Source organism: Lactuca serriola, chromosome 1 (genome assembly GCF_051521515.1).
Source record: "Lactuca serriola cultivar US96UC23 chromosome 1, Lser_US96UC23_V15, whole genome shotgun sequence".
NCBI lineage: Eukaryota > Viridiplantae > Streptophyta > Magnoliopsida > Asterales > Asteraceae > Lactuca > Lactuca serriola.
In genome coordinates, this window is record NC_136408.1 from 199666120 (window position 1) to 199682791 (window position 16672).

A 16672-nucleotide genomic window follows, 5' to 3' on the forward strand; every position below is an offset into this window, starting at 1 on the left:
AAACAGTTTGAAGTAAAAACAGTTTGAAGTAAAACGATTTGATAACAGCTTGGAGTAAAACAAATCGAAGTAAAATGGTTTGAAAAAGGATCATACAGTGTGTAATGAACAGTTTAATAAGGATTTTGAAACATATAAAACATTTAAGAAAAATCATTTGAAGAATCTGTTTGGTAAAACGGTTAATGTGTAGTAAATCATTTGAATGTTGCATATTAATCACATGTGATTGATATAATAACTAGCATAATTCTACTTATTAATCACATGTGATTGATATAATAACTAGCATAATTCTACTTGTATCCCCCCATAAAACATTTAAAAACATTTAAAACATTGATTAAGGGGTATGAATTCACCTGTAGTAAGTGGATCGGAAGGAAGTGTCGGATAAGTGCTTGGTGTCAAGTGAAGACTTAGACACGCACAAAGATCCTAATAACATATAAGGATATATGTATATACACAGTTAGTCTTTAAACAACTAATTAAACAAAGTTAAGACACTCTAGGACATGCTAAACACTTTACACAAGTGTTATAAGTATCAAGGGTTGCATCTAAGTGTTGTAGGGAAAGGCTAGTGTGTTTGGGGTTCGAGGAACACTCTTGAAATGAGTTTACTCCCTAAGGATCAACACCCCTTGAGTTTATGGTCGTAAACTCTTGAGTTTACGGTCGTAAACTCCTAACCTTTTGACCATTTGGTGATTTGAAGTCTTCTAGGCTATTCCAAGCATTCCTACTTCATGAATTAGACTTAGGAAGTGTTGTGTGGCATCAAAACACTCCTAAATGGAGTTTACGGTCTAAGGACCATTTCTCATGAGTTTACTACCTTAAACTCATGAGTTTACTACCTTAAACTCCTATGTTTATGGTATTTGGGGTTTTTAAGTCCTTCGCTCAATCATGGCACTAGTCTAGGTTAGATTTAGCCATAACGAACAACCATGGGACTTTTAATGGACATTTACACACTTTTTGGGATGTTTACGGTTTAAGGACATCCCTAAACCGTAAACACATGAAAATGGAAGGTTTTGGTGATTTTTTTGGTGATAAACTCATCAAGGGTGGATCTATACAAGTTCTTAAGGCATAAAGAAGCATCTAAACACCCTAAAGCACCCTAAGGCACCATATTTGGTGTTTACGGTTTTGGGAGCCTCCCAAAACCGTGAACACCTTGCTCTTGGTGTTCTTGGGACTTTTCCTTGGTATAAACATGTATAGCTAGCTTAAAATGACTCTAGGATAGAAGTACTTACATTGTGGAAGCTTGAAATGAACTTTAAGTCCAAGAACACTAGTGTATGTTTTTGGTGTTCTTGGTGTTTTGGAAAAACTAATCAAAACACAAAAATGGATGGATTAAAGGATGTAAAATCACTAGATTAAGTGATATACTAACTTGAAAGGCTAGAAACACTTACAACTTTGAAGATTTGGAATAAAAACTTGGATGATACTTGAGAGGATATTTTGGAGTTTACTCTTTTTGACTTTTGGGGAGTAAACACAAATGACTAATTTTTGGGGAGTAAACTCATACATAGGTATGAGTTCACGATTTTTGGATGATTTTTCAACCCAAACATAAAAGTTTGGCCGGGTGTTTCTACTACGCGAGGTGTTTGCGGTTTTCAAATATCAAAACCCGAGACGACACTTTCTTTCACCCGTTCGCTTAAAAATAATATTAAAATAATCAAACGAACTTTATATTTCTTAAAAATAAGAAATAATTACATTGACTTATGTTACGAAGTGGTTGACTTTTAGGGTTTGACCGAATGGAAATTTCGGGTTGTCACACGTTTTCAGAATCATCTCTATTTTCTTGATAAATTCGATCATTGTTTGAGCAACTTCAGATTTTAACCTGAGAAAATATACCCAAGTGAATCGTGAAAAATCATCAACTATAACCATAATATACCATTTCTTGTTGATTGTTTCAACGGTTGATGGTCTACAAAGATCAATGTCAAGAAGTTCCAACAGTTCAACAATTTTCGAATCTATGATGATTGGATGTCCTTTACGATGTTGTTTTGCTTGTTCGCAAGCTGCACAAAGAGGATTATTGTCAAATTTTAGCACATGTAAACCACGAAGTAAGTCTTCTGTAACCAGCTTATTCAAGTTTCGAAAGTTAAGATGTGATAAACGCCCATGCCACAACCAGCTAACATCATTTGAAGCTTTCGAAAGTAGACAAACAGATGGTTTGCCCACAATTGGTTTAATATCATGCATGAACATATATCCATATCGTTTCGACTTTAACAACACTTCATTCGTTTCAACTTTTGATATTATGCTTCCTTATTCATTAAACACAACTTGATTCCCAGTGCCCACAACTAGTTGCGAAACACTTATCAAATTATGTTAAAGACCTTCCACATAAGCAACTTGATTCACTGTGAATTTTCCGTTTGTTACTTTGCCATAACCTTTGACTTGACATTTGTGATTATTTCCAAACTTCACAACTCTAGCATTTTCAAGACTTCGAAAATCTATTAAATTCTCCTTTCTTCCAGTCATGTGACGAGAGCAACCACTATCAATGTACCATTTCTCATCATATTGCTTGTCACACAATATCTGCATTTAATTAAAAAATTTATGTACCCAAGGCTTTTTGGGTCCTTGGTTATTAGCTTGAAACAATGAATGAAATTTAGAACTCACAACCCAAGTTCGAACTTGTCACACCCCCAAACCAGAACGGCGGAAACGTTCGGGGGTGGAGGACGTCATATTCAGTATCATAACAGTTCATAGAAAGGAAAGTACACACCACCATAATATAAATATATTTGAAAAGTTTACATGATTGTATATGTTACATGTTTGCAAAAGAAATCAAATACAAAATGGTGATCCAAAATATGTTACTAACGCCAGCGCGTTAGTCTTCAGAAGTAGTTGCTACCTGGTCTAGCGGTTTCCTGATAATACAAGTTATTTCAAAGAAAAAAAGTGTCAACATTTAAGTTGGTGAGTTTATAAGTGGTGTTTTCAGAAAATGTATGCCATTCGAAAGTGTTTGTATGTTTTCCAGAAAATGTAGTATTTCAATTGTAATGAGTTATGATTCGTGTGTTGAAAATGAATGTATTAGATCCAGAAAATCCCATATTTTCCCTAATAGTTGAGATATGATGCGTTGTGTTTTCCAAGAAAAACCCTTATTTTCTTATAAAAGTATGAAATGCATATGAATGTTCGTGATATAAGTTGCAACTAATTGTACCGAGAAAATCCCTTATTTTCCTATTAGTTGTTTGGTTTGTATACAGGAAAAACCCTTATTTTCCTGACATAACTGGCAGTCTCTAAGACCGAAAATCGCAAGCAAACGACGTGCTTGTAAGTTGTGTCATAGTTTTACATAGTAAAGCTATACGAAGATTCGCACTTGTTAGATGAAGAATAGTTTTAATAGCTACTCATTCATAAAAGCATAATACCATAATAATTGTATATCCGATGAGTTTTATAACCATACTAAACATAATATGCCTGTAGCGACGTTCTTCAGGCGTTATAGCGTTATGACAACTGTCACCCCAAAAGACGGACTGTAGCTAACAGTCAGGGTGCGGGATCATGACTTCCCGTATAGATCTATACACATTTGACACGTTCTCCGAACGGGAGACTCTGGTTATAGACAGGACTTGTAGCGATACCTTTTATAAAAAAGGCAGTGTTTGAAGATGTACACGTCTCATGGATTCTCAACTAAGTTTGTATTAAAGTAGTAGTTTGTATGCAAAGTTTATCCTTTTTCACAATGTTTGACAAAGCATAAATCATAAGTTCTTTGAATGCATAAAATGATTTAGTAAAGAATGTTACCCTTGATATGATGTATTTGTTTGCAAACGTATAAATAAAACATATTTTTATTTATAAACATATTGTATCCCAAGAGGGTAAAGTTGTGTTGTGAGGCGTTTTGCATGATAATGACCTCATAAGACAGTTAAGACAACAGTATGAAAAGTATATAAAAAGATCGATGTTTCACACGATTTTAGTCGTGTGTTTACTTGTATTCCCCCCCTAAAAGAGTATAAAAAGCATTTAAAAACGCATTTAAAGTGTGCTCGCAGGGGTATGAACTCACCTGATAGTTTGAAGATAGCGAGATGGAAAACCGGACAGAGTTTCGTCTCGGGAAACGGATTTTCCTCGGGATTCTCGGGAATCTCGGGAGTAAAATCGACCCTCGGGACTAGAGCAAAAAGACCAGAGCTTCGGGTTTGAACAGGCACGGAAAACGAGGCAAGATTGTGAGAGAGAGGAGAGAAATGAGGATTTTTCTCGGAAGCCCTCGCATCCTATTTATAGGAAGGCTGAACCGCCTCCGAACGCGGGGCGTACGCCCGTACGTAGCTCGTACGCGTACGTCATGCATGACCGAAGCCTCGACTGCCTCGGCTTCGGATGGGACGAGTTGCTGGGTACGCGGGTCGGATGGGACGGCGGGTCGGACGGGACAGCGGGTCGGACGGGTCGGGTACTTCGGACGGGTCGGATGGCTCGGATAGGGCGACGTGGTCGATCAGAGGCCAAGTCTCTCGGGTACGCGGGGCGTACAGGGGTACGCAGCGAGTACCCGGATGAGGACGCTGACTCCTCTTCGGATAAGGTCCGAAATTTTGATTTAAATAAATATATAATTTATTTAATAACTTCAAAAATTCATATCCTCTTCATACGAACTCCGTTTTCGATGGTCTTTATATCCACGCGTAGGTGAGACTACGCTCTACAACTTTCGTTTAGACTCCATTGGCAAATTCCGAAATTATTTTTATTATTTATTTTATAACTCAACGTGTTTAAGGAATTTCTTTGAAAATTCATAACTTCTTTATCTGATGTCGGTTTTTGCCAGACTTTTTACCGCTGAAATACCATTGTCGAGACCTTCGATTCTCGTTTAGGTCATTCCGGCCAAAAGTCGCTCGATCTCCGATTCGAGTTTTTAGCTGTCTACTGCTATATTCGGATCTTGGAGAAATCATAACTTCCTCATATGAAGTCAGATTTGGACGTTCTTTTTGTGTACGCTCACGGTTTAATGTTATCTATAACTTTCATTTAGATACCTAAGGCTAAATGCTATCATATTGAAACTTTGCGTTTTCCGTTTAATCGGTGTTGTCGGTTTTTTGTCGGAAATCTTAGAATGGTCATAACTTCTTCGTCATAACTCGGATTTTTGTGTTCTTTATATATTTGGAAACCTTAAGACGATATCTACTACATAGTGTACTCCAGTCAGAGATTTTGAATAATTCATTTATCGATGATATTCCCATTACATTCCAAAGAGGTTACAAGACTCGATTTATAATGCCCGGAAATAACGGGTTGTTACAGAACTTTCATTTTTATACTATCAATTAAGTCAACATCATCAGTTAAAGTTATCAAAACATAATTTTTCAATAGTTTTGGACTTTCATTTGATTTCACCTCAGGCTTCTCAATTCGTGTAGCTTTGTTGATTGGTTGCCATCTCTGAACCGGAATATTCAAATCTTGAGAAGATGAACATCCAGTTGAAGATTCATTCAAATACTCTTCATAAGCATTTTAGATTTGTTGATGAGAAAACTTTCCTAATTGAAACTTTTTCCCTTGTCCCTCAAGCCAATGATTGATTGATTGCACATCCGAAGTAAATTTTGAGTACGTAACCTTTGTTGCTTTATGAACTGATGGATTTGGAAAATTTGGTTTTTGTGGAGTGAATGTGACGTTCATTTGAGAATGTGTTGATTTTTGAACATTGTCATATTTTCAAACATTCACATGGTTGTGAGTTGTCTTAAAATTTTGAAAGTTGACAATCTTTCGAACATTTTCAACCTTTTGATTTGTATCACTTTTATGCTTAGTTGATGGAAATTTATCTATTACATTTGTTAGATAATGAAAAGAAGTATTTGGTGGTTTTCTTTTGAAAAATGTCTCTCGAAGAGTCTCTGACTTATTATCATACAAAACTTTAACTTCGTCCTCCTCATCATCACTACTATCCGTTTGACTATCTCGTATCTCCATATCATCAAAGTCACAAACATTTGAAGTAGAGGGTTTTCCAGTGTCATCTTCAACCATCAAATCAGTAACAATTTATGTACCTTTGATCCTAGATGTGACATTAATGATAGATAACTGAGAACAATCAATACTTTCCTCTTCTTCAATTTCACTGATTTCACTAATGTTATCAGAGTTATCATCAATATCAGCAAAATTGAATTGAGAGTCAAGTTTCGAATGTTTAGTTCTTTTCAAAATTTACACTTGTTCATCTTTTGTCAAACTTTCATTCACAATTTCAACAAGTTCATCAGCATTTAGAAATTCATCTATCTTAACAATATCATAAGTAAATCTATCATCTGCTACTTTGTTAAAATCAGTTATGGTATTTTCACAATCATATGAGATGATATCAACTTTTTCTCTTTCAAAGACCAGAAAAGGTAGCAACTTACGATGTTGTTCTTTGCTAATATCATATGAATGATGTAAAGTGATGGGTTTTGAGCATTCTAACACTTCCTAAGTGTACATGCAACCCTAATAACCTTGGATCTATGTTTGTCTAATAATCATGCAAAGTTGAATTCCAAGGTTATATTCCTATCTAGCATACATGGGGAACAATTTTTAACTTGAATGGAAGATAGAATAACATATCTTGTTGTTGCTTATGATCCTTGAAACCTTGTGAGCCTAGCACCCCAAGTATGATGCGTCAAATGCTTCACACAACACCAAATGCATTTAGAATGACTTTAGAGAGAATACACACTTCTAAAATCGGCCTAGCCCTCTTGTTTCTTATGTGTAGCTGATTTTGGTGGAGAATATGTTCTTTATATAGTGTTGACACATCTAGGGTTACACCATGTAAACCATAATGTGTCATGACTCTTCATTTCCATGACCCATGGGTTTGTAACTCCCATGGAGCATCCTATGGGTGGAACCCAACTTGATAATCCATGGAGCCTCTTAGCCCACTATACAAGTTATGGATGATTTACATAATCAACCCATATATTTAGTTAGTTATCTTTTGATCACTTAATTAATTCTAAATTAATTCTTGATCAAACAAATTAAATAATATTATTAATATATTAGAACTTATAATATATAAATAATCCACAAGTGTTATTTCTCTCATCTAGTCTATCCAATTGCATGGTGCCATGCAACCCAAATGGACTATGCCAGGTCGGGTCAAGTACATACCAAAAATAGTGATGGACTTAGACACCTTATCCAACAGTCTCCCACTTGGATAAGTCTAATAACTATAACTGTAATACTTCAGGAACCGAACGACAATCGTAGCTCTGTCAAGGTCTCTCGGAACTAAGAAGATGATGATACACCACATAAGATAAGTGATCATATAATCCTCTGTTCTAGATATCAGCCGGACAAATACATGGAACAATGTCTTACTTATTGTCTAGCAGTTTATTTCCTGATTTCCGATTTGTTTGACAAAGAACTTAATTGAACACATAAACTTAATTCTGACCGGGCCCGGTAGATAGGTCAAAACAAAATCATCGAGGGGCCCAGATATCAGCTTCTAATCCAAGAAGAAGAAGATAAACTTTGACTCATATGTGTGTTCTACCACTCATTGAATTATACACAAGAGCACGTTTTATGACATCGAGTTACCAATGCGTTTTCATACAATCAATGCATAACCAACTCATAAGTAACAAATCATATCTCTAGGTTTGAAGACTTATATGATATTACCATCTCACGATCACTCGAGATAAATTCCATGAAGTGATTCCAGTGAGCATGGGTTGATTCCAATGCTCTGAACTTATGAGCACTCATGATTGTTGTAGCCATGTCCAACACCTTAGACCTCTGCAACCAATCATGACAGTCCTGATTCATACCTACTTCCGACATATGGTCGACTATGGAGGTTCGAATAATATGATATACCAAACATAATCATTCTGGAAGTCAAAACATGCAAAAGAAATATAGTAAACGATCGACAAGAGATAGCAACACTTTACTCATAAATAAAACACCTTTTATTCATCATCTAATATCAATTACACTTTACAAATTTCAAGGTTATCTAACTACTAAATCTAATTTCATCCTTCAGCCTTATGCTCCGAGCATGCTAGAGATGCTTAACCCGAGTCAGTCCCTTCGTGAGGGGTTCTGCTGGATTCTCATCCGATGATACCCTATTTGCCACGAGGACTCCTTCTTCTATTCGGTGTCTGATGAAATGGTATTTTTTGTCGATATGTCTGGATCTCCCATGATCCCTTGGGTTTTTGGCTAAGGCAACATCACTTTCATGATCATAGAAAATTTCCATTAGCTCCTTAATAGCTGGTACAACTCCAAGGTATCCAATGAGGTTCTTCAACAATATCACCTCCTTTGCTACCTCACTAACTGCTATATAATCTGATTCGCAAGTTGAATCAGCCATTGTCTCTTGCTTGGAACTCTTCTATGAAATTGCTTCTCTGTTTAGGGTAAATATCCAGCCTGACTGAGAGCGGAAATTATCCCTATTAGTCTGAAAGCTAGCATCACTATACCCTGCAACTCTCATGTCATCACTCCCACCGAGGGTAAGAACCCAGTCCTTAGTCCTCCGTAGGTACTTGAGGATATTCTTTACCGCAGTCCAGTGTGCCTTGCTAGGGTTCCCTTGATACCTGCTAACCATGCTCAAGGCAAAGGCTACATCAGGTCGAGTACACGTCATAGCATACATGATCGATCCTACAGCCGAAGCATAAGGTACTCGACTCATTTCTGCTATCTCAGCCTCAGTACTAGGGCTTTGTGTCTTACTCAATCTGGCATTACTCTGGATGGGTAACTCTCCTTTCTTGGAGTCCTGCATGCGGAATCTCTTCAGCACCTTATCCAAGTAGGTACTCTCACTAAGTCTAATTAGACTTTTACTCCAGTCTCTCAAGATCCTTATCCCTAGAATATAGGAAGCTTCTCCTAGGTCCTTCATAGAGAAACACTTCCCAAGCCAGGACTCAACTTTCTGCAGAGTTGGGATGTCATTTCCTATAAGTAGTATGTCATCCACATACAATACTAAAAAGCTAACTATACTCCCACTAGCCTTGACATATACACAAGATTCATCTTCACTGCCAAATTCCTTGACTTACTCATCAAAGCAAAGATTCCATCTGTGAGGTGCTTGCTTTAACCCATAAATGGATTTTAACCCATATGTTGACAAAACCCTCTGGATAACTCATGTAAACTTCATCAGCCAACTTTCCATTAAGGAAAGCGGTTTTGACATCCATTTGCCATATTTCATAGTCATGAAATGTGGCTATGGCTAACAGAACCCTAATAGACTTAATTTTGGCCACTGGATAAAAGGTCTCATCATAATCAACTCCCGGAGTTTGTGAGAAACCCTTTGCTACCAGTCGTGCCTTATAAGTGTGTACATTACCATCCATGTCGGTCTTCTCCTTGAAGATCCATTTGCACCCTACAGCCTTATGACCTGATACATTCTCAACCAAGTTCCAAACTTGATTGTCATACATGGATTGTATCTCGCTGTCCATTGCCTCTTTCCACTTGGATGACTCAGGGCCTACCATGGCTTCCGCGTAACTGTTAGGTTTATCCAGACCTATCAGTGTCTCCTCATTGATAAGTGTATCACCTTCCGCAGTAATATGGAATCCATAGTAATGCTCAGGTGCATTCCTAACCCTTGTGGAACGCCTTAGAGGTACAGACTTGTCAATTGGCTCAATAGGAGTTTCCTCCTCAAGTTGAATGCTAGGGTTTGAAGTTCCTTCACCGCTTGACTCTTGAATTTCTTATAGGTAAACATTTCTCCCACTGTTTCATTGGCTAATGAACTCTCTCTCTCTCTCTCTCTCTCTCTCGAAAGAACGCCCTCATAGCTACAAAAACCACTTTTCCACTAGGTTGGTAGAAAAGGTAACCAAAGGATTGTTGTGGGTAGCCGATGAAAATACACCTCTCGCTTCGAGGTTCGAGCTTATCACGAGTCTCGTGTCTCACGAAAGCCTCGCAACCCCAAATCTTGATGTGGTATAGTTTGGGTACTTTACCAGTCCGCATCTCATTAGGAGTTTTGGCAACTTTCTTTGTAGGGACCGGATTAAGGATATGCGCGGAAGTCTCTAAGGCATACCCCCAAAATGAGATTGGTAGCGAAGCTCGACTCATCATGGAACGAACCATGTCCAAAAAGGTCTGATTACACCTCTCAGCCACACCATTCAACTGCGGTGTCCTGGGAGGTGTCAATTGTGAGACAATCCCACATTCCCTGAGATAGTCGAGGAACTCTGAACTAAGATACTCACCACCTCGATCGGATCGAAGCATCTTAATGTTCCTGCCTAATTGATTCTCGAATTCATGTTTAAACTCTTTAAACCTTTCAAAAGTCTCTAACTTATGCTTGATTAAGTAGACATATCCATATCTATTATAATCATCAATAAAAGTCAAATAATAACGATTAGCATCCCTTGTAGCATGTTTGAAGGGCCCACACACATCCGTGTGTACAAGATCCAACAAACCATCACCCCTCTCACAAGAACCTATGAAGGGTGAATTTGTCATTTTTTCAAGTAAGCATGATTCACAACTATCATCTGACCTTAGGTCAAATGACTCCAAGACTCCATCCTTTTGGAGTTGGCCTATGCGTTTCTAGCTTATATGTCCAAGACGACAATGCCATAATGACGCTTTATCCAAGTTATTATCATTAACAGAATCAATACACAATACATTATTTCCTATGTTATCAACCACAGATACAGTTTCATACACACCATCACAAGGTAATGCTTTAAAACAAAGAACATTATTAAAGAAAGCATTAATCGATCCAACTTCATAATCAAATGAAAAGGTAAAACCTTGTTTATACAATGCATGAAAGGAAATAATATTTCATGCCATTTCTGGTGAATAACAACATTTATTCAAATCTAAAGTAAACCAACTACTTAGTTATACAGTATAAACTCCAATATTGGTGACAGGTAGAGCTTTCCTATTCACCATGATTATGTTTATTCTTCCTTGCTCCACATTCTCACTTCTTCTTAGTCCTTACAAATCAAAACAGATATGAATACCACAACCTATATCAAGGACCCAAGAGTTAGAATGGGGTTAGTTATTAGATAAGATAATGTAAATACCTGCATGGTTAGGTTTAACTTTCCCATCCTTCACATCTTGCTGGTACTTTGGGCAGTTCCGCTTCTAATGTGACTTTTCATGGCAATAGAAACATTCAGCCTCTTTTGGGTCAGAAGAAGGAGTGACGAAACCTTTCTTGGTTCCACTTGAAGAAGATCCATCAAGGGTCCTAGCCTTGGTACCCTTTTAAGAGCTCTTTCTCTTCTTCCCTCGACTTTTCCCGATTGCCAAAACCGGAGCAGAGTTTGGAGTTGAAGTGTTAACAACCGACTTCCCCATAAGACCTATTTATGCGGTCTTGAGAAGACCCTGAAGTTTGTTGAGTGTGACCTCTTCCTTATTAATGTGACATGTCATGCGGAATTGATCATAGAACGATGGTAAGGAGTGCAAAATGATATCTATTGCAAGCTCCTCAGGGAAGTTCACATTAAGCTTCAGCGGCCGATCCACATACCTTTGCATTTTCTGCATGTGGCTCATGACGGATTCCCCGTCCTTCATCATGGTTGTTATCATGGAGCAGATGATTCCATACCTCTCTTGTCGTGCACTTTGATGGTATCTTTCCATCAGATCCTGGTGCATTTCAAAAGGGTAGAAGTCCTCATAGGACTTTTGGAGTTCCGTTGTCATCATGGCCATCATGATGCATGCCACGTTGGTAGCATCCCTTTCATGTGCCTGAAAGTCAACGATCTCCTGGGGAGTTGCAGTGGTCTCATCAATCTCCTTAAGCTCCTTATCAAGGACATATTCTTTGTCCTCGTAGCGAGTAATCATCCTGATGTTTCTGATCCATTCTTTAAAGTTGGATCCATCAAAGGTGACTTTCCCACATAAGTTCATAAGGGTAAAGGAGCCATTAGGATTAGAGCCAGAAGCAGCGTTGTTTGAAGACATCTGAAACAAAAGGACAAGATTAGTTTAGATATTAAGAGAGTCCTTAATAAAACAACCAAATGTAATATTAAGGCTAGGATCCAATCACAATATATTATAACTCAGAAGAGGTGTGCGGTAATCTAAGCTATAACATATTTGAAAGGTAGGTGAATGACGATTCACCAATTTCCACCATGAAAAACGAAATATTTATGATTAGGTTTTTGATTGGTTCTTAGAAATTCCTAGATTCTTTTGAGATTCAATGAACTTTTCAAATGCATGTTTCAATCTCGAGTGTGTCCTCCTAGTTTTGTGACTGGGATACCGAGGATCACAAAACGAGGGTGAAGTAACCATGCAAATCACTTGGTACCCTTAAAGTTTATCACTCAATCGATGTGCCGGTAAACCACACACGCTCCACCAACGACTTAAACAAAGTGTAAAGTGTAATTTCATGGATTAGCACCTTATTCACATTTTTCCTAAAGTAACTAAGATTGAGAATTTAATAAAACATTTAGTTACTTTATAATATTCATCATAATTTTAATGAGAACTTATAAGTCCTTATCCTACCCGTTCGGCTAACGACCCTCCACCGATCAAGGAAGCGGTGGGTGAGAGTGGACACCCATTAAGTTGTCATTTTATAGGCAACAACCTTATACCCCCTTATAGACCGGCTTCGTGAATGAGGCATACTAGCGGTAAGACGACTTGATCTTATACATACATACATACATATATATATATATATATATATATATATATATATATATATATATATATATATATATATATATATATATATATATATTATTAACTTATAATACTATAAAGTATAAGGGTTGAATTTTAACTTTTAAAATGCTAAGGGTTGGAACTAAAGTTTTAATCAAGACTTTACTTGTTCCAAAACTTGAGGGCAAGTTTAGTAAACTTTTAAAACTTTTCATTTCTTATAACTTATGAATTTAATTGAGTAATAAAAATGAAGACTCTTCATTTTTATAAATCTAGTGTTCTTTTAATGACTTTAATAAAAGTGTGACTTTTGGTTTTCCATAACTTGAGGACAAGTTATGGACTCCATTAAAACACTTTATGATCTTGAATTAAACTACCATGAAGGTTACAAGCAATTCCTATGATCATCTAATCTTCATAAGTTCAAGAACATGAATATGAACATTTCAAGAATCAAAAATTACACTTAAAACTTTGTAATTTTGATAATTTCCATTGCAAATGGATTAGCATAAACATTACACCTGCTAAAACAAGTTTTCTAGTACCAAAACATTTTAGGATAATGTTTCTAGTCCATTTCCAGGAACAAAAGTCGAATTTTTGAAAACTGCAGCCTCTACTCGTTGAGTGCAAGAACAGACTCGTCGAGTCCCCCCATGGACTCGGCGAGTTCATACGAGCAGAAAACAGAAAAACGATTTGTTTCAACAGTTTGCACAAAAAATCAACAAAGAAGCCTAGGCTCTGATACCACTGATGGGTTTTGAGCATTCTAACACTTCCTAAGTGTACATGCAACCCTAATAACCTTGGATCTATGTATGTCTAATAATCATGCAAAGTTGAATTCCAAGGTTATATTCCTATCTAGCATACATGGGGAACAATTTTTAACTTGAATGGAAGATAGAATAACGTATCTTGTTGTTGCGTATGATCCTTGAAACCTTGTGAGCATAGCACCCCAAGTGTGATGCCTCAAATGCTTCACACAACACCAAATGCTTTTGGAATGACTTTAAAGAGAATACACACTTCTAAAATTAGCCTAGCCCTCTTGTTTCTTATGTGTAGCCGATTTTGGTGGAGAATATGTTCTTTATATAGTGTTGACACATCTAGGGTTACACCATGTAAACGCTAATGTGTCATGACTCTTCATTTCCATGACCCATGGGTTTGTAACTCCCATGGAGCATCCTATGGGTGGAACCCAACTTGATAATCCATGAAGCCTCGTATCCCACTATACAAGTTATGGATGATTTACATAATCAACCCATATATTTAATTAGTTATCTTTCGATCACTTAATTAATTCTAAATCGATTCTTGATCAAAATAATTAAATAATATTATTAATATACTAGAACTTATAATATATTAATAATCCACAAGTGTTATTTCTCTCATTTAGTCTATCCATTTGCATGGTGCCATGCAACCCAAATGGACCATGCCGGATCGGGTCAAGTACATACCAGAAATAGTTATGGACTTGGACACCTTACCCAACATAAAGGAGTTAATTTCGCATACAAACGCTTAACTGAGTTACAATAGACGTTTTCGTTGAGCAAATAACATCCTGTTGGATAAGGTGTCTAAGTTCATAACTATTTATGGTCAGTACTTGACTCGACACGGCATGGTCCATTTGGGTTGCATGGCACCATGCAATTGGATAAAATAAATGAGAGACATAACACTTGGAGATTATTAATATATTATAAGTTCTAATATATTAATAATATTATTTGATTAGTTTGATCAAGAATTAATTTAGAATTAATTAAGTGATCAAAACATAACTAATTAAATATATGGGTTGATTATGTAAATCATCCATATCTTGTATAGTGGGCTAAAGAGGATCCATGGATTATCAAGTTGGGTTACACCCATAGTTGCGAATCATGCTTACTTGGCAAAATGACAAAGTCACCCTTCACAGGTACTTGTGAGAGGGGTGAAGGTTTGTTGGATCTTGTACACACGAATGTGTGTGGGCCCTTGGAACATGCCACAAGGGATGCTAATCGTTATTATTTGACTTTTACTGATGATTACAGTAGATATGGATATGTCTACTTAATCAAGCATAAGTCAGAGACTTTCAAAAAGTTTAAGGAATTTAAACAGGAAGTTGAGAATCAATTGGGCAGGAACATTAAGATGCTTCGATCCGATCGAGGTGGTGAGTATCTTAGTTCAGAGTTTCTTGACTATCTTAGGGAATGTGGGATTGTCTCATAATTGACACCTCCCAGGACACCGCAGTTGAATGGTGTGGCTGAGAGGCGTAATCGAACCTTGTTGGATATGGTTCGTTCCATGATGAGTCGAGCTTCGCTACCAATCTCATTTTGGGGGTATGCCTTAGAGACTGCCGCCCATATCCTTAATCTGGTCCCTACAAAGAAAGTTGCCAAAACTCCTCAAGAGATGTGGACTGGTAAAGTACCCAAACTAGACCACATCAAGATTTGGGGTTGCGAGGCTTTCGTGAGACGCGAGACTCATGATAAGCTCGAACCTCGAAGCGAGAGGTCTATTTTCATCGGCTACCCACAGCAATCCTTTGGTTACCTCTTTTCGTGAGACGCGAGACTCATGATAAGCTCGAACCTCGAAACAGTGGGAGGCAAGTTGGTCTTGAAGAAATTCAAGAGTCAACCAGTGAAGGAACATCAAACCCTACCACTCAACTTCAGAAGGAAACTCTTGTTGAGCCAATTGACAAGTCTGTACCTCTGAGGCGTTCCATAAGGGTTAGGAATGCACCTGAGCATTACTATGGATTCCATATTACTGCAGAAGGTGATACACTTATCAGTGATGAGACACTGATAGGTCTGGATGAACCTAACAGTTACGCGGAAGCCATGGCAGGCCCTGAGGCAGCCAAGTTGAAAGAGGAAATGGACAGCGAGATACAGTCCATGTATGACAATCAAGTTTGGAACTTGATTGAGAATGCACCATGTCGTAAGACAGTAGGGTGCAAATGGATCTTCAAGAAGAAGACCGACATGGATGGTAAAGTACACACATATAAGGAACGACTGGTTGCAAAGGGTTTCTCACAAACTCCAGGAGTTGATTATGATGAGACTTTTTCTCCAGTGGCCAAGATTAAGTCTATGAGGGTTCTGTTAGCCATAGCTGCATTTCATGACTATGAAATATGGCAAATGGATGTCAAAACCGCTTTCCTTAATGGAAAGTTGGCTGAGGATGTCTACATGAGTCAGCCAGAAGGTTTTGTCAGTACGGGGTACCCAAATAGAGTGTGTAAGCTTGAAAAATCCATTTATGGGTTAAAGTTAGCACCTCGTAGAAGGAATCTTTACTTTGAGGAGAAAGTCAAGGAATTTGGCATTTCTAGGAGTGAAGATGAATCTTGTGTATATGTCAAGGCTAGTGGGAGTATAGTAAGCTTTTTGGTATTGTTTGTGGATGACATACTACTCATCGGAAATGACATCCCAACTCTGCAGGAAGTTAAGTCTTGGCTTGGGAAGTGTTTCTCTATGAAGGACCTAGGAGAAGCTGCCTATATTCTAGGGATAAGGATCTTGAGAGACCGGAGTAAAAGACTAATTGGACTTAGTTAGAGTACCTACTTGGATAAGGTGCTGAAGAGATTCAGCGTGCAGGACTCCAAGAAAGGAGAGTTACCCATCCAGAGTAACGCCAGATTGAGTAAGACACAAAGCCCTAGTACTGA